The sequence below is a fragment of the Arachis ipaensis genome, chromosome B10, assembly GCF_000816755.2.
Source record: "Arachis ipaensis cultivar K30076 chromosome B10, Araip1.1, whole genome shotgun sequence".
Classification (NCBI taxonomy): domain Eukaryota; kingdom Viridiplantae; phylum Streptophyta; class Magnoliopsida; order Fabales; family Fabaceae; genus Arachis; species Arachis ipaensis.
The window spans coordinates 126,647,780-126,655,562 of NC_029794.2; the positions used below are offsets into that span (position 1 = coordinate 126,647,780).

The 7,783-nt window shown below is 32.3% G+C and overlaps 2 long non-coding RNA genes across 2 annotated transcripts in view; both read right to left on the reverse strand.

The window, feature by feature from the left end:
- On the reverse strand, positions 5,458-5,901 carry LOC110267917. The gene is made up of 2 exons (XR_002355887.1): positions 5,743-5,901; positions 5,458-5,683 (listed from the first exon to the last, which is right to left on the reverse strand). It is a non-coding gene; the product is annotated as an uncharacterized LOC110267917 (long non-coding RNA).
- LOC110267916 overlaps positions 5,982-7,783 on the reverse strand; it is a 3,208-nt gene continuing 1,406 nt past the window's right edge. Inside the window, exon 2 of the long non-coding RNA XR_002355886.1 lies at positions 5,982-6,376. This is a non-coding gene — a long non-coding RNA (uncharacterized LOC110267916). The remainder of the gene's footprint in view (positions 6,377-7,783) is intronic.

Below are 7,783 nucleotides of genomic sequence, written 5' to 3' on the forward strand. Positions count from 1 at the left end.
TTGCCAATGTTAATTATTCCCATCAACACGTTTATTCGGGTATGTGTTAATTTCATATAGGTTTGAGTGTTACTATTGAACCACACACAATACACTTCATACCAAACGCCCCATATAAATCCACACACAAAACTCTTCACCAATCTGCTATATATAATGGCAGTCAATCACGACCTTTTCAAAAGTGCTAATTAATTTCAATATTGAAAATGAATTTAAAATCAAAATGAATAATGGTGCTTGCATGGACAAATTAAAAGGCACATATACGTATTCACCTATACTATCATATTCAATCAACATGGATTCATCAAGTGGTCAAATTTTCTTATCTGATTAAATAAATATTAAGAATTTAAATATTATTTATTAATGATACATAAAAGAGAATAAACAAAAAACAAAAAGTCAAATCAAATAAGAAAATACATTACTTAATGTTATTTGTTTACACAATAATTTTATCACAAAATTAAAAAATATTTTGGCATTAGTTTTTATTAGATTAATAGATCATCAGAATTTATTATTTTTGACTATCAAATTTTTATTAATTGAATATTTCCTTACTACAAGTTTTTGGTGAATATTATATATTGGTAATTACTTGCCATATTCTAGAACATATATATACCGCAAAAGCACTCAACACGTATTCAATAGACTTTTTTATGTATTTTCAGCACATACAAAAATATGTATTTTGAGTTAAAAAAATGAGTACTTTATTGTAATTGAACCAGCGGGAAAAAAAAAACTACTTGCGTTAGTCAGTTAATCTAATATACATACACAGTTAAGATTAACCAACACAGTAGTACTAGAAAGTCAATAAACTTTTAACTTTTGGGCCAACAAACAACTAGTATTGAAGCTCAAATACATATAGAGCGTGAATACATGCTCTTTATCTCACACGTTTTTCTTCTTCACAAAATCACACACTCTCTCTCCACTCTTGTAGTGCACCTTCTTTTTTGTTCTCAATACTGATGAACACTCTCAATGTGAATCAGCCTTCTTGAACTCGCTGTCCATCGACAGTAGCGTCTCCAGTAGCAGCGGCTTTACTTTCTGCGGCAGCATCTCTTATCTCTCTATACATTCTCCTTCGTTTCTACTGATGCGTTATGTTTCTGCAAGGTTAAAATTTATATTACTAAAAATTTTTAATGTGAAGGTTAATTAGTTTTGATTTCTGTTCATTTATTGCTTTCTGTAACTCTTTGCTTCTCGCTTTCATTTCTAGTGTATCTGAGCTTTGGTGTATGTTTTGTATGCAATGAACCAATTGGAGAAAACTAGGAAGTCGGACTCTGCAACCAAAACAGACTGGCTTAGCATAATTTTAATATTGATCTCTTTGTTTAACTCAAATTTGAATTATCATAGAACTGCTCTTTAAACTTGGTAGCTGTAAACTAACATATATATAGTTCTATTATGTATTTGACTCTGAGTCTCTGTCCTAGATAATCTGTTCATTACTGGTGTCATCGTTCTGTATAGGGGTGCACATGAGCCGGGTGAAGCCGGGTTTGATGTGACCCAGAACCGACCCGAAATATACACCGGGTCTATTTAGTAAACCCGAACCCGACCCTAGACCCGATGAAACCAATACACTTTCGGGTCACAATTATACCGGGTGAAAACCGGGCCGTTAACATTACATTACGTTGATACCTTCTTGTAAGCTAGCATGTAAAAATATCCAAATTTCCAAGACTCCAACCATTATTTAACATGGTAAAATTCACTTAGAAAAATATAACAAGAACCAACCCTTCTTTAAAATTAAAGCATAACCACAATCAATACTAAAGCAAAACCACAATCAATACTAATATTGTCTAATAATACCAAATATTTAAATCAATATAAATAACACAATATCATGCATTAGTCTAAAGTCTTATGCATTCTAAACATAAAACATTAACTTATAGTCTTATAATGACTAATAACACAAAATATTAAGGTTTACAATACTTAAATTTCACATAAGAATAGTCATGATCCATCATTAATAACACAAAATATTAATTGTGTATGATGACCGGGCCACCGGGCCGACTTCGGGTGACCCGAGCTATGGTCCGGACCCGACCCGAAACAATGACTGGGTCTATTTTTGAGACCCTTACCCGGCCCTAAACCAGATGAAATCACACCAAATTAGCCTCTAAAGTGTTCGGAACCGGACCGGGCTGGGTCTGTGCACCCCTAGTTCTGTATCCATTCAAAATATGCAGGGAAAAACTCATAATGGCACCCAAACAAAACTTAGTGTTTGTTGTTTCTTGTTTTGATTTTTCAGTGTAATTTTTGTTACGTAACACTACTTGTTATTATGAGCATTCCACACTGTTTTGGCTATGAATTATGTGAGATTTTGCAACTACTTTAATGAGATTTTGCACACCTTACTCAGCACAATTTACACCCAATTTAATGAGATTTTGCACACATGAATCAGACATTTTACACCCACTTTAATGAGATTTTGCACACCTCACTCAACACATTTTGCACACATGTATCAAACAGTTTACACCCACATTCTTATTATTTAGTTCCTCTTTCTCTCTACTTTGAATCTCATTTTTGTGTGCATACGTTAATATAATTTTTGTATATGCTCTGTTTTTATGCTTTAGATAATGCAATAAAATCTGAATGGAGAGAAATAGTGCAAAGTGTAGTCCAAGCATTCTTAGAAATAGAAGACTTCGATATTTATACACCTCCAATAAAAAAGATACAAGAATGTGTGCGACCATCAATTCCATCTTTCTCCTTAAGGATAGATGACGAAAACAAAATAGGAAAAAAAAGTGATAGACGAGGAAAACAAACTAAGAAAAGAAAAAGAGGTGATAGATGAGAAAAACAAAATAAGGAGAGAAAAAAAGGTGACAGAAGACAATAAGTTAACAGAAGTAGATAAGGACAAGATATACTTTTGGATAACAGACCATAGGTTGAACAAGTATGAGACTTTGTGCATCTTAAAAGACATACCTAGAGTAATGCTTGTTAGGGAGGATATCATGCCAATGTTGCCAAGATATCAGATAAACAATATGATTAGATTTCTTAATTATTACATGTTTCTACTTTTTTATGTGTATTATGTTTTGGAACTAACATTACATTGTAACATGCAGGTTCTTAATTATATGGTCTTTTTTTTTACAAATTAACGTCACCTAACTTGGATGTCTATTGCATGAATGCTTTTGTTTTGGTGTGTGTACAAACTACTTTTCCAATTTCATTATCAGAGAGTTTAAACTTTGTAATCTAACTATATCTTTATATATAGGGAGAGAGGTTCTTACATTGGGGACACTTGACCAAAAGAAAGAAAAAAAAAATTATGTATCTTTTTCCACTGATCTTGGAAAAAATAGTAACAGCTTCTTTGAGAAAAAAGAAATTCCAAAACATAACCAAAATTACTCTCTATGTATTTGTGTTAATTTTTTCCTTTGAAGAAGGACCATTGAGAGTTTATGTATTTATATAATCAACTATTCTATTCTATGTCATCAGTGTTTAACCTTTAAATTTCAGACTCTTTTTTTGATATCTGCCCTTACATTCATCATGTTTTCTACCTTCTTATATTAACTATACCACTCGTTAATATAGTGTATGTAGTCTTTTTCATATTACAACAACAAACAAACCAAACAACAACAAAGCCTTGTCCCACTAAGTGGGGTCGGCTACATGAATCAAACGACGCCATTGTGCTCTGTCATGTATCATGTCTACAGAGAGACTGTTTACATGTAGATCTCGTTTGACCACCTCATGGATGGTCTTCTTAGGTCTTCCTCTGCCTTTCGCCCTTTGTCCATCTTCCATCTCATCTACCCTCCTGACTGGATGTTCTATCGGTCTTCTTCTCACATGTCCAAACCACCTGAGACGCGATTCAACCATCTTTTCCACAATGGGTGCTACTCCAACTCTCTCCCTTATATCTTCATTCCTTATTTTATCCAATCGCGTATGATCACTCATCCATCTCAACATCTTCATCTCTGCCACACTCAACTTATGTTCGTGCTCCCCTTTAGCCGCCCAACACTTCGTACCATACAGCATAGCCGGTCTTATAGCGGTGCGATAGAATTTACCTTTAAGTTTTAAAGACACCTTTTTGTCGCATATAAAACCAGATGCACTCCGCCATTTTGACCAACCTGCTTGGATCCTATGATTTACATCCTGTTCAATCTCTCCATTATCCTGTATGATGCACCCAAGATACTTAAAACTTTTAACTTTTTGTAGGATGTTTTCTCCAATCTTCACCTCTATATTGGGGTTTTCCCTTCTCAAACTGAATTTACATTCCATATATTCCGTCTTGCTACTGCTTATGCGCAGACCATATACTTCTAAAGCTTCTCTCCATAACTCCAACTTCTTGTTTAGGTCTGCCTTTGACTCTCCCATAAGGACGATATCATCGGCAAAAAGCATGCATCATGGCACAGGCTCTTGGATGTGCTCTGTGAGTACTTCCAAGACTAATGTGAAAAGGTATGGACTTAAGAATGATCACTGGTATAATCCCATACCAATAGGAAATTTTTCTATCACACCACTTTGAGTCTCCACTCATCAGGCATCTTCTTTGACCTTAAAATCTCATTAAAAAGCTTGGTTAACCAGTTGATTCCTTTTTCTCCAAGACTCTTCCAAACCTCAATCGGGACATTATCAGGTCCTACTGCCCTGCCAATTTTCATCTGCTTTAAAGCCTCTTTTACCTCGAAGTCTCGGATCCTTCGATAGTAGTCAAAGTTTTGATCTTCTTCCCTTGTGCATAATCGACCAAGGCTCGGAAGAGTCTTCTGTCCCTCATTAAATAACTCGTAGAAGTAGCTCTTCCACCTTTCATATTAATGCTATTAAATATTTATAATGCAGTTATTAGTGTTGTGCTGTTATGACTATCATTGGTGCCTATATGCTTATGACATCCATGAAAGGAGACTTTTTGCTTTGGATTCCTTGTATAAAGAATCCAAAAGAGAGAGGGTGTAGTTAGACATATATGCGATATAATTTCATTTTGCTCACATGATATTATATTATGTGGTTTAATAGTTTTACTTATTAATAATGAACCTTTTTCCGAAGCAAATTGATTCAACAAATGATCTCAATAGCTGTGCCAAACTATGAGCTACCAAAAAATGATCCGATCCCAATTTAATTGAATGTCCTTAGTCAATCAAATAAGTAAGCATAATATTAATTACGTTATATTATAAATAACATAAAAATACACATGATAATACTAACCAAATTCTAATTCAATTGTTTGTAATAAAATGGGTAGAAATATAGCACTCTAATAGTATCGAGACTAATGTGTCTAACATGTCAGAATGAGAAGAAATAAATATTTTTTTGTATAGTTTTTATTTTTGCTTTTGATATTTTTGTCTTTTTATAATTTATAATCTTTGTTAACATTGTTATTACAGTTTGAGTGCATTAATCTAAAGAAGCAATTGGTCATCCAAATGCTTACATCACCTTCAAATACATTTCTTAAGAATCTTACAAAGAGTTCAGAGAAATATAGTGGTAAAGCCAACTCAGACTCAATCAAGTCCTTACGCAATATGCAATACCGACGAATTGATGATAGAATCTCTTTGTTTAGCTGGAAAGCGATTTAGAAAGAAAGCTCTTATTAAGGAGCGCAAAAACTGAAATTGAAAACTTAGTTAGAGTTACCAGCTCTTTTTAGGGGGTCGTTGGATATACTTGTTTTGTATATAATAGGATTCACATTTATGCTTTAATACTATGCTCAATTAAATTTATCATGTATACACGTTTCTAATTGAATTTAGCTCAACTTAATACTTGATAAATTTGCACCCATAAGAAGCCTACTTATGCCATCATAAATTTATGAACAAAAAAGAAGCCCATGTGGATATATGTATCAAGTATTAAGTTGAGTTAAACTCAATTAAAAATGAATGTACATGGTAAATTTAATTGAGCATAGCATTAAAACTTAAATTTGAATCCTATTATATAGGAAATAAGTATATCCAATGATCTTCTAAAAAGAGCTAATAACTTTAACTAAGTCTTCAAGTTCAGTTTTTGTGCTTCTTAACGAGAGCTTTCTTTCTAAAGCCCTTCTTAGCTAACCAAGGCATTTCATCGTCAATTCGTTAATATTGCATACTAAGTAAGGACTTGATTGAGGCGGAGTTGACTTTACCATTCTATATTTCTCTAAACTCTTTATAACATCCTTAAGAAGGGCACTTGAAGGTAATGTAAACATTTGGAAGACCAATTGCTTCTTTAGATTAATGCACTCAAACTGCAATAACAATGTTCACAAAGATCATAAATTATAAAAAGACAAGAACATTAAAAACAAAAATAAAAACTATACAAAAAATATTTACTTCCTCTCATTCTGACATATTGGACACATTAGTCTCGATACTACTAGGGTGCCACATTTTTACCCATTTTATTAAAAACAATCTACAATCATAGCTGAAAAAACAAATGAATTAGAATTTGGTTAGTCTTATCATGTGCATTTTTATGTTATTTATAACATAATATAATTAATATTATGCTTACTTATTTGAGTGCCTAGGGACATTTAAATAAATTGGGATTGGATATTTTTTGGTAGCTCATAATTCGGCATAGTTATTGAGACCATTTGTTGAATCAATTTGCTTTGGAAAAAGGTTCATTATTAATAAGTAAAATTATTACACCACATAATATAATATATGTGAGCAAAACGAAATTATACAGCATATATGTCTAACTGCACCCTCTCTTCTTTGGACTCTTTATACAAAGAATCCAAAACAAAAAATCTCTTTTTATGGATGTCATTAGCATATAGCCACCAATGATAATCATAACATCACACAACAATAACTGCATTATAAATATTTAATAGCTTTAACATGAAAAAGATTACATATACTATACTGATGAGTGATATAATTAATATAAGAAAGTGGAAAACATGATGAGTGTAGAGACAAATATAAAAAAAGAGTTTGAAATTTGAAGGGTTAAACACCGATAACACAGCAGAATAGTTATGTATATAAATACATAAACCCTCAATAGTCATTCTTCAAATAGAAAAATTAACACAAATACATAGAGAGTAGTTTTAATTTTACTCACCCATTTATGTTTTGAAATTTTCTTTTTCTTAAAGAAGCTGTCACCATTTTTTCCAAAATCAGTAGGAAGAGGTACATAATTTTTTTTCTTTCTTTTGGCAAAGTGTCCCCAATGTAAGAATATCTCTCTCCATATATAAAGATATAATTAGATTATAAAATTTAAACTCTCCAATCATGAAATTGGAAAAGTAGTTTGTATACATACCAAAACAAAAGCATTCATGCAATAGACATCCAAGCTAGGTGACCTTAATTTGTTGAAAAAAAAAATTATATAATTCAGAACCTGCATGTTCCAATGTAATGTTAGTTCTAAAACATAATACACATAAAAATATAAAAAAAATAGAAACATGTAATAGTCAAGAAATTTAGCCATATTATTTATCTGATGTCTAGACAACATTGACATGATATCCTCCCTAACAAGCATTGCTCTAGGTATGTCTTTTAAGATGCACAAAATCTCATCCTTGTTCACCGTATCGTCTGTTGTCCAAAAGTATATCTTGTCCTTATCTACTTCTGTTAACTTATTGTCCTTTGTCACATTTTCTTCTTTC